The sequence below is a fragment of the Babylonia areolata genome, chromosome 28, assembly GCF_041734735.1.
Source record: "Babylonia areolata isolate BAREFJ2019XMU chromosome 28, ASM4173473v1, whole genome shotgun sequence".
NCBI classification, from domain to species: Eukaryota; Metazoa; Mollusca; class Gastropoda; order Neogastropoda; family Buccinidae; genus Babylonia; species Babylonia areolata.
Window position 1 is genome coordinate 3,835,317 of NC_134903.1, and position 17,560 is coordinate 3,852,876.

The window sequence follows — 17,560 nt, forward strand, 5'->3', positions numbered from 1 at the left end:
ACCCACACCAAAAGTGTTCCCGGGCAGTTTTCGTATATTCATGCAAATACGAAATTACTTCATTTGACGCTAAATAGTGATGTATTCACCTTCACAGAAAATTATCTGTGTGAAATTATAGCTGAAACCCCAACCCAGCCCCACCCTGGGAAAGCATGGCACCACATTGATGCCCTGTTTTCTGTCTGCAGGTGGGTTTTTATCCTGTCATCAAAGTGGATTTTTCAGCAGAATATTGCGAGGGTCAACCCTTTTGTTGCCGTGGGTTGTTTTACATGCCTTATGTGCATCATACTGCACACATTACCTCGGTTTATCGTCTCATTCGAAAGACTAGCACCCAGAACACAACTGAAGGTCTAGTAGAGGAGTGGGATGAGTACGAATCCCCAGGGTGTATACAGGACTAGAACCCTGGACACTCGTTTCCGTGTCTTGAACATCAGCACCAGGACACAGCTCCCCTGGAAACCGATCTGCTCTGTGGCTGATGGACACCATGTTGTAACGTCTGAACAGGCTAAATTTGGAGACTTTGCACGAACTGTCTCTCTTTAAACCCTCTACTGTTGAACCTTAACGAAATGAAATGGAACCTTGAATTGTGGAGTGATGGCCTATAGGTAACGCGTCCGCCTAGGAAGCGAGAGAATCTGAGCGTGCTGGTTCGATTCACGGCTCAGCCGCCGATATTTTCTCCCCCTCTACTACACCTTGAGTGGTGGTCTGGATGCTAGTCATTCGGATGAGAAGATAAACCGAGGTCCCGTGTGCAGCATGCACTTAGCGCACGTAAAAGAACCCATGGCAAAAAAAAAGGGTTGTTCCTGGCAAAATTATGTAGAAAAATCCACTGAGATAGGAAAAACAAATAAAACTGCACGCAGGAAAAAATACAAACAATGGGTGGCGCTGTAGTGTAGCGACGCGCTGTCCCTGGGGAGAGCAGCCCGAATTTCACACAGAGAAATCTGTTGTGATACAAATACAAATACAAATGTCAGTGCTTCTTCCTCCTCCTCCTCCTCCTCCTCCTCCTCCTCCTCTTCCTCCTCTTCCTCTTCTTCTTCTCTCCCCGTCCTCACGAGCTGCAAGCCCCATGTTCAGTAGTTTAGAACTACAGTTGATCGTATTTCTCCGAGTACTTAGGCAGCCGCACTCCGTTTGTTATGTTTGCTTTGTTTTGTTTTTCCTTTGAGGCCGGACTAAGCGCGTTGGATTACGCTGATGGTCAGGCATCTGCTTAGCAGATGTGATGTAACGTATATGCATTAATTTTTTTTGTTCGAACGCAGTCACGCCTCCGTGAGTTACTGAACTGAACTGAAGTGTTGGAGAATGCATGATCAAATATTTTCTTTATTTCATCACCAACGTGCCAATTAGCCTTTCTGCTGGTTTGTTCATATCAAGGGGGTTGTGAAAGTTGAGTAGGTTAGAACTTATGTTGACTTGAAAAATGGGAGGAATCTGGTATTTCAATCAATTGATAATTGTCAAGTTAAATATATATATATATATTATATGTACACAACACACGGTTGCCTTGGTTACGAAAGCTCGTGCTCACTCATAGTGTGTGTGCCTGTCTGTCTGTCTGCGTGCATGCGTAGTGGGTTCGTGCGTACTTGAAAGCGGGCACGCAGAGTACAGATTCCGTCTCTCTCTCTCTCTCTCTCTCTCTCTCTCTCTCTCTCTCTCTCTCTCTCTCTGTGTGTGTGTGTGTGTGTGTGTGTGTGTGTGTGTGTGTGTGTGTGTGTGAAATTGTCCTGGGTAAAATCTAACAGGGGAACAGTTTTAGCGCGGGGCACTGTGTCCTTGGTTTCGAAACGTCGGACGGCAGAAGAAGAAGATGGATGATGTCGACCAGCACTTGACGTGGATTGGCGGCCTCTGTGCTTGCTGCATACATACATACGTTCGCGATCCCTATCAATTTATTGGGACTGGTGAATTTTTCTCGGTTAGTTCCGCCGTTCAAAGAGATAGCAAGGTGTGTGTTGGTGGGTGGGGTGTGTGTGTAGGTGCAGGTAGGTGGTGGGGGTGTAGATGTGTGTGTGTAGATGTGTATTGTAGATGTGTTTTTTCGTGTGTAGGCTGGGGACGGGGGTGGTGCTGGGGGAAGGAGCTGTGTGTGTGTGTGTGTGTGTGTGTGTGTGTGTGGTGGGTGTGTAGATGTGTATTCGTGTTGGTAGTTGTATTCTTGTGTGTTGGCGGGAGCTCGGGGAATGGTGTAGGTATGTGTATTTTTGTGTGGGCGGGGCATAGTGTGTGTGTGTATGTGTGTGCCATTTTGTTGGGGGTGAGGGGCTGCGGGCGGGGGGGGGGGGGGGGGGGGGTGCTCGTGTAAATGGGTCAGGTGTGTATGTAGGGGTGTATGTGGACTTGGGGGTCTAGGTGTGGGTTGGTGGGTATACATTGTGTATGTGTGCACGCTTGTGTGTGTTATTGTTCTTTTGGTTGTGAGTCTGTGTGTGTGTGTTCGTGTGTGTGTGTGTGACTATGTGTCTATCTGTCTGTGGACATGTGTGCGTGCGTGTGTGTGTGTGTGTGTGTGTGTGTGTGTGTGTGTGTGCGTGCTTTAGACTGCTTTAGACTGAATAGACTGGGAAGGCACCAAAAAAAGAAAAACAAACAAACAATAGTGATGGAAGATCAGTTTCAGTTTCACTTTCTCAAGGAGGCGTCACTGCGTTCGGACAAATCCATACACGCTACACCACATCTGTTGAGCAGATGCCTGACCAGCAGCATAACCCAACGCGCTTAGTCAGGCCTGTGAGCATGCACTTACACATAAGTGTACCTATGAAAGTGGATTTCATTTTACGTAATTTCGCCAGAGGACAACACTCTCGTTGCCATGGGTTCTTTTTCAGTGCGCAAGTGCGTGCTGCACACGGGACCTCGGTTTATCGTCTCATCCGAAAGACTAGACGCTCAGTTTGATTTTCCAGTCAAACTTGGGAGAAAGGGCGAGAGCGGGATTCGAACCCACACCCTCACAGACTCTCTGTATTGGCAGCTGAGCGTCTTAACCATTCTGCCACCTTCCCCCTGTGATGGAAGAAACGTCAGTAATATAGAGAGCAACGGAAAAGACGACATTTCTTACACATAATTTCCAGAAGGTGGGGATGCTATTTATACTGAAAGACCCCCGGCATCCAACCATCGCCAGTATCTTCCCCACCAGACCTTGAGTGGTGGTCTGGACGCTAGTCATTCGGATGAGACGATAAACCGAGGTCCCGTGTGCAGCATGCACTTAGCGCACGCAAAAGAACCCACGGCAACGAAATGGTTGTCCCGCCTGGCTAACATCTGTTAAAAAAAACATCCACTTCGATAGGAAAATAGATAAAACTGCAAGCAGAAAAAATACAAAAAAGCAGCCCGAATTTAACACAGAGAAATCTGTTGACAGCCCGAATTTAACACAGAGAAATCCGTCACGCTTAGACAGGCATCACGGTACCCCGTTTATTGTTTATAGACAAAAGAAAAGAAACGTCTTACTACAAATTGCACCAGAACCGAAACGAAAGAACAAATCGAACATCACAATGAGTTCGTCGTATCAAGGTATGCATAAATGTTTTGAAACCTAGAAATGCTGATATTGGTCGATTTCTTGCTGTATGCAGACGGAAATTAACACCGGCGAACGGCGAACCAGTGTTGAATTTTCACCTCGGCAGACAACTGATTGAAACAAGTGATATGCATATATTATAACACTGTCACAGGCGGCAGTGGGGGAACGTACAAATGATGTATCTTAACACTGGGAGAAAAAGCAGTGCTCTCTGACTTCAAATTATTAGTATATACTTGTAAACCTTTTCAAAACTGACACATTTTGCTGTGATAATATTGATACAAATGAAATAGCGCATGTCTTCGGTCAGAGACTGGACTCAAAGCACTTTACGAACACAACACAGTGTGTTGGTGGCAACAAGACATGGTGACTGTGTGCGTTGGTGGCAACAAGACATGGTGACTGTGTGTGTTGGTGGCAACAAGACATGGTGACTGTGTGTGTTGGTGGCAACAAGACATGGTGACTGTGTGCGTTGGTGGCAGCAAGACATGGTGACTGTGTGCGTTGGTGGCAACAAAACATGGTGACTGTGTGTGTTGGTGGCAACAAGACATGCTAACTGTGTGTGTTGGTGGCAACAAGACATGGTGACTGTGTGTGTTGGTGGCAACAAGACATGCTGACTGTGTGTGTTGGTGGCAGCAAGACATGGTGACTGTGAGTGTTGGTGGCAACAAGACATGCTGACTGTGTGTGTTGGTGGCAACAAGACATGGTGACTGTGTGTGTTGGTGGCAACAAGACATGCTGACTGTGTGTGTTGGTGGCAACAAGACATGCTGACTGTGTGTGTTGGTGGCAACAAGACATGGTGACTGTGTGCGTTGGTGGCAACAAGACATGGTGACTGTGTGTGTTGGTGGCAACAAGACATGCTGACTGTGTGTGTTGGTGGCAACAAGACATGCTGACTGTGTGTGTTGGTGGCAACAAGACATGCTGACGGTGTGTGTTGGTGGCAACAAGACATGCTGACTGTGTGTGTTGGTGGCAACAAGACATGCTGACTGTGTGTGTTGGTGGCAACAAGACATGGTGACTGTGTGTGTTGGTGGCAACAAGACATGGTGACTGTGTGTGTTGGTGGCAACAAGACATGCTGACTGTGTGTGTTGGTGGCAGCAAGACATGGTGACTGTGTGTGTTGGTGGCAACAAGACATGGTGACTGTGTGCGTTGGTGGCAACAAGAAATAGGATTTCTGGCGACGGAAACATGAAACGTTGTCAAACTGTGGCAACACAAAAGGTGATAAATTCTGGTGAAAGAAACAGGAAATGTGATAAATGTTGGTAATGGAAACAATCGTGACAATCTTTGCTGAGGGCAACAAGAAATGGCCTGGGTGACAACCGAAAATAATCATGTCCATCTCATGCTCTCTCTCTCTCTCTCTCTCTCTCTCTCTCTCTCTCTCTCTCTCTCTCTCTCACACACACACACACACACACACACACACACGCGCGCGCGCGCGCGCAACAGAATAAATCAGTCTGCAACCTGTGAAAGAATCGGAGAATAACAGGCATTTCTTTGTGTGTGTGTGTGTGTGTGTGTGTGTGTGTGTGTGACTACTTTCATGCATTCTGTTTTGTTTTGTTTTCTGAATACATATATTGTATATTGACTGAAATAACATGAATTGATAAAGAATGAAATGTGAGTTTGTGTATCTCTATCTGTCTGTACGTGATTGCATGTATATTTTTTTTTTACAAGATACAACTGTATTTTCACAGACATATTTAATCATACAAAGTATGGAAGATAGAATATATATATATATATATATAGAGAGAGAGAGAGAGAGGGTATATGTGCGTGAAAGTTCGTGCATATGAGTTTTTTTTGGGGGGGGGTTTGTTTTGTTTTTTGTAACAGAGTACACCAATGGTATCTGGAATGGAAACAATATTAGTTAAGGTATCAAAGGTTGTGTGTGTGTGTGTGTGTGTGCGCGCGCGCATACTGACCAAGTCCGGTGCTGCAAATTATCCTGCGCTTTTTGATATTCGTTGCAGAAAATAAAGCACAGAAATTGAAAAGAAAAGGAAGCCTTTGAGCCAATCATCTCAATCCTTTACTTCACACGTCATCACTTGACCCTGACACCCTGAGCTTCAAGACCTCACGAGACAAGATCGGTGGCCGAGTGGTTAAGTGCACTGGGTCCTGGGTTCCAATCAAACCTGCGTATTTGAGTGAAGAGGGGGTGGGGTTCTTTCCCTGTCTCCAAGGTGAACATAAAGTGCAGACATGCTTGTGCCTTAACCCTCATTGTGCGTTCTTCTTCTCGTTCGTTAACCCTTTCACCGCCAAGCTCGCATTTATGCACAGGCGTGGAAGAGGACCCATGTCACTGAAAGGTGACCATTCATTGGTCTGTAATCCATGAACCTACTGCTCTTAATGTTCGGTGGTAGGATAGGCCATATTTTCTATACATTGCACAGGGAATCCCCAGCTATTCTTAGCCACTGTCTTATCTGTGTTTATCCCACAAGGGAATTTTGTACTCGAGATTGACTGGCGGTGAAAGGGTTAATGGGCTGCCACTCCGACCTTCACTCGTATGTCCACGAGTGGGCTTTTACGAGTATGACCGTTTTTACCCCCGCCATGTAGGCAGCCATACTTCGTTTTCGGTGATGTGCATGCTGGGTTTGTTCTTGTTTCCATAACCCACCCGAACGCTGACATGGGTTACAGGATATTCAACGTATTTGATCTTCTACACAAATGGGGTTCAGGCACTAACAGGTCTGCACATATGTTGACCTGGGAGATCGGAAAAAATCTCCACCCTTTACCCACCAGGTGCCGTTACCGAGATTCGAACTCAGTACCATCAGCTTGAAAGTGCAACGCTTTAACCACTCAGCTACTGCATTTTATTTTGATTCTTGCCCCAGAGAGGCACAGTGCAGTACCACACATAGTGGTGACGATGTCTGTTGGTTGGAGACATTCCTGTGTTGTCTGCATACATGTATATATGGATATATGTAGGGATATAGATAACTGTCACAGATATATATTTGTTTGGTTTTTTGTTGACCAAAGAAGAGAACAATTTTTAGATTCTACACAAAGGCAGTGTCGGTTGCTTGAAAAGAGTTTTTTTCTTCTTATTATTTCATTAAGAGTCTCGCCTGCATGAAAACAAACTTAATGCCCCAGATTCGAGCCCGGGACCCTCAGACTGAAAGTCCAACGTTTAAACCACTCGGTTATTGCGCTCGGCGTCAACATCTCGGATTGTATTTCTACGCCGTCATCTGAACTTTCTAGTGGTGCGGAGTGCTAGCCTTTCTCATGAGATGATGATGACCCGAGCCCCCTGTCCGTGGTATGGCATTTTCGCAGGTAAAAGAACCCATGGCATTGAGTTTCAGTTTCAGTTTCAGTAGCTCAAGGAGGCGTCACTGCGTTCGGACAAAACCATATACGCTACACCACATCTGCCAAGCAGATGCCTGACCAGCAGCGTAACCCAACGCGCTTAGTCAGGCCTTGAGAACACACACACACACACACACACACACACAAAAACAAAAAACAAAAACAAAAAACAAAAAAAAACGGGGGAATAAATAATAGATAAGCTTGCATAAATAAATAAATAAATAAATAAATAATAATTATAATATAGAAAAAGGTAGTAGTAATAATATTAGTAATACTAATAAAATGATAATAATAAAACATAAATAAATAAATAAATAAGACAACAATGGTGATAAATAAGCAAATAAATGTAAAATATGAAGACACACATTCACACATACACCCACACATGCATAACAGAAATGCACCAGACATGCAGTTTCACATATATGAAAGCACAGTCAAATACATATAAACGTACATGAGCTCCAACACACACACACACACACACGCATTACCGTGCACCTCCTCTACCCCCCTCCTCCACACACTCATTTCTAGTCTAAGTATCGCAGCTTCCACGGCACACACACACACACACACACACACACACACACACACACACACACACACAAACACACACTCACAGAGATGAACACTTACTTGTACAAGCACATATGAAAGCACAGTCAAATACATATAAACGTACATGAGCTCCAACACACACATACACACACACACACACACACACACACACACACACACACACACACACATTACCTTGCACCTCCTCTACCCCCTCCTCCACACACTCATTTCTAGTCTACGTATCGCAGCTTCCACGGCACACACACACACACACAAACACACACTCACAGAGATGAACACTTACTTGTACAAGCACACACACATACGCCCATATCTCCCACCCCCAACCCCACACACGTACATACAAAGATATATATATATATATATATATATATATATATATATATATATATATATATATACGTTCCAATATCCTGTTGCTCCCACAGTGTAGGCATGCATACACTCACATACCTCATCCTCTACCCCACCTCCCCCCGCACTCCCACCTCCCCTCACACACACACACACACACACACACACACACACACACACACACACACACGTACACATATCTCTCCTGACACTTGTGTACAATTTCACTCTCGCGCATTCACAAACGCACTCAAAAGCACAGACCCACACATACACACAAACACACACAGCCGCCACTGACTGGCCGCAAGAGGGATGGGAAAAGATCTCTGATGCCAAGAACGTGGCGTCTAGTGTGTTGCTCGGTCTATTGTATTTGGAAAGGCCCACAGAGACTCTGTTCCGTTTTGAAGAAATTTGCGCAATGTTGGTTTGGAAATGATGCCGATATTTGTTTGATTTGCAAAGCATCGTGCTCTACCTTTCATGTTAGATTTGCGGCCGCTCCCTCTCTCTGCTTTTATTTCTTTGAGGCGATCAATGGTGTGATGGCCTTGTACCTGTTCTTTTTGGTATTCTTTGACTTTTCTGAGGATTTCCGATTTTCCTTGATGTAGGCTGCTCGTTGGTGTTGCGTTACCAGCAAGTCTGTCAGCTCGCTCATTTCCCTTAACACCTGCATGTCCCGGGCAGTATGACCATGTGAGTTTTTTAATCTGAAAGTTGCGCATTGCGTTATGCCACTCTGGGCTTCCCATTCCGTTTTCAATTTTCTGTATGAGGCTCATTGAGTCGGTTAGAATCATGGCATGTTGGTTTCCGGGCGTATGGAAGGACGATAGCCACTGAAGGGCATGTGTCACGGCTTCAACTTCCATCGTTAGGCTGGAGGTTGTGACTTTGTAGGCAGCATTCTCTTCCCAAATTGTTTTTCCATTTTGTTTCGCAGTGAATCCCCAGCCAGACTGGTCTTTGGTGACTGAGCCATCTGTGTATATGATGATGTCCTCTTCTTTACTGTTTTCTTCTATAAGCAGATTCACTTCCGCATCAGTTTTGCCCTCTGGCCATTCCCGACAATGTCTTCCTAGAGTGGGTGAAATGACTGTGTTGAATAGATGGTTGAGGTTTTCGGGGTTTTTCTCCCATTCTTTTGTTTCTTTCAGGTCTTGAAGTCGGCATACTAGCTGGATTGTGTCTTCTGCTTGCCCCATCCATGATCTTCCTCGTCCTAGACGGCTGCCTTTTTGTTCTTTGACTGCGTCATGCAGTGGGTTTTGAGGGTTTTCTAATGCTTTGAAGTAGGTCTTGACCTGTTCTAACTTGTTTCTGGCCTGCACTGAAGGAAGGTCAAGCAGGTATCGCATGGTTTCTGTGGGCGTGTCTTTTGTTGTTCCAAGGATCAGCCTCATAGCTTTATTTTGGACTCTTTCTAATTTTAGGAGGTTGCTTTGAGACGGTGTTGTTAGCCCAAGTCCGTAGTCGATCACACTGAGGACGAGTGATTGGTATAGCAGGAAGAGGTGGCGTTGTTCAATTCCTTTGGTTGCCATTGCTTTTAAGACTGAAAGGCCCTTTTTGCATTTGAGAACAGTGTTTTCCGTATGTTTTCTGAAGGTCAGCATCCTGTCAAAGTGTATTCCTAGGTAGCGTAGGCATTCAGTTTTCTCAATTTGAATCCCATCGAATGACACAGAAGGTGGTGATTTGCTCGCGGTTTTGTTGTTGAGGGTGCACAGCAACGTTTGGGCTTTCGCTGGATTGATGGAAGATCCTGTGTCTTTGCACCATTGAGCAATATTGTTTAGTTGTTTCTGGACGGCTTCAGTTCTTTCCTGAGCATTTTTTGAAGTTTTGAAGACCAGGCCGTCATCCGCAAGGGTAAGCACCCGAGCAATTCCATTGTTGTTTAAGTCTGCAAGGCCCTTCGTGGAGACATCATGGCATTGAACAAAAGAGTTGTGTCACACACAGTCACCCATTTTCTCCCTCCCTCCCTCCCTCTCTCCCACATACATACAACCACCATACACGTGCACTGCGCGCGCGCGCACACACACGCGTACACACTCGTGCACACGCACACACACACACACACGCATGCATACACACACGTACACGCGCACACACACACACACACACCACTTAGAAAACTCACTCTCTCTCTCTCTCTCTCTCTCTCTCACACACACACACCATAACAAAATGTTCTTCATTCGGACTCAAAGATGACCATGGCTTCAAATATCAGATGGAAGATCGGTGGCTGTGGGTCCGGAGGTGACTGATGAGGCCAATCTGGGCCCTGAAGGCTCGCCCACATGGGGGACACAAGTGAGTGGGTGCTGTCGTGACAGTGGATGCTTCTCGGGCCTTGCGCACTGCACGCTTTCGTTGTGCCTTTCACACACATATTTGTATTTGTGTTTTAACCTTTTTTGTCACTACAGATTTCAGATTTCTCTGTGTGAAATTCGGGCTGCTCTCCTCTGGGAGAGCGCGTCGCTTCACTGAGAGCGCCACCCACTTTTTTGATGTTGTTGTTTTCTGCCAGCAATTTTATTTGTTCTCCTATCCAAGTGGATTTTTCTACAGAATTTTGCCAGGGACAACCCTTTTGTTGCCGTGGGTTCTGTTACTTGTGCTAAGTGCATGCTGCACACGAGACGTCGGTTTAACGTCTCATCCGAATGACTAGCGTCCTGACCACCACCCAAGATGTAGTGGAGGGGGAGAAAATACTGGCGACTATGGGATTCGAACCAGATTCTCTCGCTTCCTAAGCGAACTCGTTGCCTCTAGGCCATCACTCCACATACGTATGGTTTGTGTCTTAATGACGTATTGTTCGTAAAGGGTTTTGAACTGGCTGAAAGTGGACTCCTGTTATCATGTAGTGTTGGGGCACGTGTATGTGCAGCTAAGTGCATATTTCCACTCTGTGTGTGTGTGTGTGTGTGTGTCTGTGTGCGTGGTGCGTGCGTGCACCTGGAAATTTTATATGGAATGATGTGTGCGTGTCCTTGAGTTCAAGAAATATTGAGCAGTCTTTTATTCATATGTCGGGGTTTTTTATGCATAAACCTTTTCATTTTCTTTCTGTCACTGTTACGTGTGTAGTGTTCTGTAGTTACAGGCTATAGAAATACCCTTATAAATAAATTGTTACGGGTGCATGCATATTCTTCCCTCATGAACAACAAAAACAACAACAAAAAGAACAGCAAAATTTCATGGTTTGCTGAGGTAAAATCATTTATTACAAGATCAAAAATACAGAACATGCATACAAACTATTTAAAATAAACAGACTGAATTCAAAACAAACCAAAACAAGTATCTCAAAAAAGTATCTTTTCACTTCTTACACGTAATGATTCACAACGGTTTACTGGGATACATTTGAACTTACAGTGATTGTACAAATGTGTGTTTGAACTGAAAGAAAAATCTTTCTTCTCGGTGCTAACAAGGATACACACAATCATGCACATATGTGTCAAGTGGTGGCCCAACTGCAATACATCCAGCTAGCATGTAACTTGGGTTTGATTCTTCAGTCGCTCTCAAAACCCTCCACCCACCCACCCACACATCTACAGTCTGAAAATGTATTTGTATTTTTGTATTTGTATTTCTTTTTATCACAAAAGATTTCTCTGTGTGAAATTCAGGCTGCTCTCCCTAGGGACAGCGCATCGCTACATTAACATTACAGCGCCACCTTTTTTTTTCTTTTTTCTTTTTTTTGTATTTTTTCCTGCATGCAGTTTTTTTTATTTGTTTTTCCTATCGAAGTGGATTTTTCTACAGAATTTTGCCAGGAACAACCCTTTTGTTGCCGTGGGTTCTTTTACGTGCGCTGAGTGCATGCTGCACACTGGACCTCTCTCATCCGAATGTGGATTTGAAGTAACAATGACGATGGATATTTACTAACTTTTTACAGTATACAGTTGAAGACCCGATTAGCAAGAAATAAGTTTGACCTGAAGTACAGGGTAGGTAAACATCCCATAAAACACATTCATACAATTCTCAAAAGGTTCACAAAATACAGCTCAGCAGATGACTGGGAAAAAAACACACAAAAAAACCACTGAGAAACAACACCTTTGTCAGAACTTTGTGCTGTTATGGTTTGAGAAAAGGGTGTATACATCCTTCACACAACAATCAACATAACTATAACAAGTGGTGTTCCTAAAATAAAGAAAAGAAACAAGAATTTATAAACAAACATTATAGAAGAAAGGGGGGGGGGGGGGGGGAGATCGGAGAACAAAACATTTGGACAACCTATCAGGCCATGCATCTGTCTGTGTTGGTATTTCTTCCTCCTACAGAAGAGAACAAAGCTGCAAATCACTGCAGTGATTTCATGGCAATTCCACTGCTTTCCATGCTACAAGGGGAAAAGACTTCAGCACTTGGACATTATTTCTGTATCATTTTCACCTCTTAACACTCAGTCTTGATCAGTTTCAGTTTCTCAAGGAGGTGTCACTGCGTTCAGACAAATCCATACACGCTACACCACATTTGCTAAGCAGATGCCTGACCAGCAGCGTAACCCAACATGCTTTGTCAGGCCTTGAGATAAATTTATTTAAAAAGAAAAAAAAAAAAATATATATATATATATTGGGAGGTAATCTGGCCTTCAGTTGGGATTTTGTTTCACACATTTGGCGTGTGGATTCGTAAGGCGCATGGTACAAAGTTGAGGAAATGGTACCTCCTTACCATCTGTAGAATATGGTCCATCTCTTCCACGTAAATTCTGTGTAAAATGTTACATCTCTTTACCATCTGTAGAATATGGTCAATCTCTTCCACGTAAATTCTGTGTGAAATGTTAAATCTCTTTACCATCTGTAGAATATGGTCCATCTCTTCCACGTAAATTCTGTGTGAAATGTTAAATCTCTTTACCATCTGTAGAATATGGTCCATCTCTTCCACGTAAATTCTGTGTGAAATGTTAAATCTCTTTACCATCTGTAGAACATGGTCCATCTCTTCCACGTAAATTCTGTGTGAAATGTTAAATCTCTTTACCATCTGTAGAACATGGTCCATCTCTTCCACGTAAATTCTGTGTGAAATGTTAAATCTTTTTACCATCTGTAGAACATGGTCCATCTCTTCCACGTAAATTCTGTGTGAAATGTTAAATCTCTTTACCATCTGTAGAACATGGTCCATCTCTTCCACGTAAATTCTGTGTGAAATGTTAAATCTCTTTACCATCTGTAGAACATGGTCCATCTCTTCCACGTAAATTCTGTGTGAAATGTTAAATCTCTTTACCATCTGTAGAATATGGTCCATCTCTTCCACGTAAATTCTGTGTGAAATGTTAAATCTCTTTACCATCTGTAGAATATGGTCCATCTCTTCCACGTAAATTCTGTGTGAAATGTTAAATCTCTTTACCATCTGTAGAATATGGTCCATCTCTTCCACGTAAATTCTGTGTGAAATGTTAAATCTCTTTACCATCTGTAGAATATGGTCCATCTCTTCCACGTAAATTCTGTGTGAAATGTTAAATCTCTTTACCATCTGTAGAATATGGTCCATCTCTTCCACGTAAATTCTGTGTGAAATGTTAAATCTCTTTACCATCTGTAGAATATGGTCCATCTCTTCCATGTAAATTCTGTGTGAAATGTTAAATCTCTTTACCAGCTGTAGAATATGGTCCATCTCTTCCACGTAAATTATGTGTGAAATGTTAAATCTCTTTACCATCTGTAGAATATGGTCAATCTCTTCCACGTAAATTCTGTGTGAAATGTTAAATCTCTTTACCATCTGTAGAATATGGGCCATCTCTTCCACGTAAATTCTGTGTGAAATGTTAAATCTCTTTACCATCTGTAGAATATGGGCCATCTCTTCCACGTAAATTCTGTGTGAAATGTTAAATCTCTTTACCATCTGTAGAATATGGGCCATCTCTTCCACGTAAATTCTGTGTGAAATGTTAAATCTCTTTACCATCTGTAGAATATGGGCCATCTCTTCCACGTAAATTCTGTGTGAAATGTTAAATCACTTTACCATGTGTAGAATATGGGCCATCTCTTCCACGTAAATTCTGTGTGAAATGTTAAATCTCTTTACCATCTGTAGAACATGGTCCATCTCTTCCACGTAAATTCTGTGTGAAATGTTAAATCTCTTTACCATCTGTAGAATATGGTCCATCTCTTCCACGTAAATTCTGTGTGAAATGTTAAATCTCTTTACCATCTGTAGAATATGGTCCATCTCTTCCACGTAAATTCTGTGTGAAATGTTAAATCTCTTTACCATCTGTAGAATATGGGCCATCTCTTCCACGTAAATTATGTGTGAAATGTTAAATCTCTTTACCATCTGTAGAATATGGTCCATCTCTTCCACGTAAATTATGTGTGAAATGTTAAATCTCTTTACCATCTGTAGAATATGGTCAATCTCGTATCTCTTATGTAAATGTCCCCTGATGTCATGTAAAATTTACATCCCCTGACCATCTTTAGAATATGGTCTATCTCTTATGTAAATGTCATGTAAAACGTTACATCTCCTTATCACCTATAGATTAAGGTCTATCTCTTATGTAAATGTCATGTAAAACGTTACTCAAAAGGGAAAACAGACAAGCAAACAGACCTAGCGCCAAAACATCAAAAGGACAAGGTGTCATCAATTGTTTCCGGTAAATTTGATAACAAAAGTGATTTGTAACATTAAGTTTCCCAGCCTAAAAACCAAGTACACAACCACTAGAGTGCAAATTTAAAATGAGGTATGTTCAAAAAGTTCACTCCACACACAAGCATTCATACATGCACACGGTCACAAAACGATGGAAAAAAATCACGAAATAGAAAAAGTCAATGAGCGTTCTGTGACAAACGTTCTTGCAATTCATATTGTAAAATGTCATTCCAACAGCCAAACACTATTTTAGTTAGAATGAATAAAATTGAACAAATAAATGTTTCAAACTTTCCTTAAAATAACAAAGGTGACAGGTTCCAACATTATTGTTCAAAATAGCTATCACAATGGACATAATATAAACTTCATAATATATATATCTAGGTAAACAGGGGGAAAATGCAGGTGTAAATATGAACATCTACCATGAAATATTTTACACAAGTGAACCCAATATGATTATATAACATAACCATCACAGGCACAACTTTGTGCTGAAACAGTGAACGTGTAGCATGTCTTGACCACCTGGTGAACAGACAACAAAGCAATGAGAAGAAGATGACAAAGAGAGAAACGGAAAGAGAAGCTGGGGGGTGGGAGGGGAGGGGGGGGACTGAGAGGTAAACTTTAAAGAGAGAACTAAATTCAAGTTCAAGACACTTATGACATTCTGCACATGTTAAGCAGTATAAAGGTCATCTCTGTCATTTAGCAGTGTGATAAACAAAATTTATCTGGAAAATAATTTCTAGTTAATGCTTTTAGATTTAGTGCCTCTCCCTAGGGACACACCACCATGTCAAAACACGGCTTCGAACCTGGATCACTGAAGTCCAAATCATGTATGTCAAACCCACTCCACCAATGTGCTTGCTCAAGTGCGCTGTGTTCTCTGTTTGTACATTTACCTCTCTCTTCTCTGATCAAATGATGTTTCTTCATTTCTCTCAAAGGCACAGCTCTCTGTGGTTCCTACTTGGCTGCTGGTAAAAAGACATTTCACATGGTAAAAAGACATTTCACATGCCGGTAAAAAGACAATATACTGGTAAAAAGGTAACTCAGTTTGAGATGTGAAAGCACAGAGAAGATTTTACTGCTGCCTTCAAATCATCTTGACCGCTGATCTGTGTTGTTTGTCCGTTTTCTTAAATGCTGAGACATAAGCTTGAGCAATATACGACATTCATACCAAAATATTGCTCTGTAAAAAAAAAGTTACTCTCAAAATCAAAAGTTTATAAAAAAAATAAAATAAAATAAAAAAAATAAAAAAAAGAACCAGCTTTTTTTTTGCTTTTTTTTTTTTTAATGTAAAAACAGTATGAGCCAAGAAAAACTTAAACAAGAATTTCATAAACACTGCACCTGTGGTGAGCTACCATCAACATTGTCACCACTGTTTTCAATAATGAAAGTAGGTTTTAAAAAATAACACCATGATTCATGAAAAGCTCAACACCAACGAGAATTTCAAGAACACTACAACTGCATCATCACCTAAAAAAAATCGTCCGCATCAAAGTAGCAAAGAATCACACTGTCTACCCAAAATAACAGATGACAAGACACTTCAATCAGGCAAAGGTAGTTGAATATCAACCATACACAATTTCAAAGCACACTGCTAACAATAAACAAAGAACGACAGAAGACTAAGTCAATCTGATAACAATAAACAAAGAACGACAGAAGACTAAGTGAATCTGCTAACAATAAACAAAGAACGGCAGAAGACTAAGTCAATCTGCTAACAATAAACAAAGAACGACAGAAGACTTAAGTCAATCTGCTAACAATAAACAAAGAACGACAGAAGACTAAGTCAATCTGCTAACAATAAACAAAGAACAGCAGAAGACTAAGTCAATCTGCTAACAATAAACAAAGAACGACAGAAGACTAAGTCAATCTGCTGACAATAAACAAAAAACGACAGAAGACTAAGTCAATCTGCTGACAATAAACAAAGAACGACAGAAGACTACGTCAATCTGCTGACAATAAACAAAGAACGACAGAAGACTAAGTCAATCTGCTGACAATAAACAAAGAACAGCAGAAGACTAAGTCAATCCAAGAAGACACATCTGACAGCTAAATGTGACCAGTGTGTCAACACAGCAGATGAGCTCAAGCAAAACCAGACCAACATATACAACTGCACTTCTCTGTCGTAAGACCTTGCCGGCAAGATAAGCCAAAGTGTATGTCATGAAATGACCCTAGGAGTGCAAAAAAAAAAAAAAAAAAAAAAAAAAAAAAAAAAAAAAAAAAACCAACCAAACAAACAAAAAACAAATAAACAGCTATGTAATACATCAGCAAATAACCAACAACAGTATCAAAAACAACAATCTACAGACTAAAATATTTCCCCGATTCTCTTTCTCTTAATCTGTGAAACTCATGGAATTACCCTCAGCAAATACTTAATATATAAAACTGATGACAACTTATGTGAAGTGATCCAGTCAATGTTTATGTACATACGCTTTGTATACTGCTGTACAATGCGTCACAAATTTTTGATGGAAACTGATTATGTGGTGTGATTTTTGCTGGGTTTTTTTTTCTTTCTTTCTTTCTTCTCCATATTTGTGATGGTGATAATCTTTTCTGGAATTTGGTATATGTTTTCTGGTCTAATCTAACCTTCATCGCAAGGGGAAAACAAACAAACAAACAAAAAAACCAAAAAAACAGATGATATATTTTGGAGGACAGTTACCAAGAGCAACAACCACTACCAAAGAAACACCTCACACATGTCGACATGGATCATGTTGGAAGGGGAGGAATTCTGTGCAATGTTCCTGTAAACATCTGACATTAATTTCCACATTTCAATGTTGTAATTCACAAATAAATAAAAAGATGTGT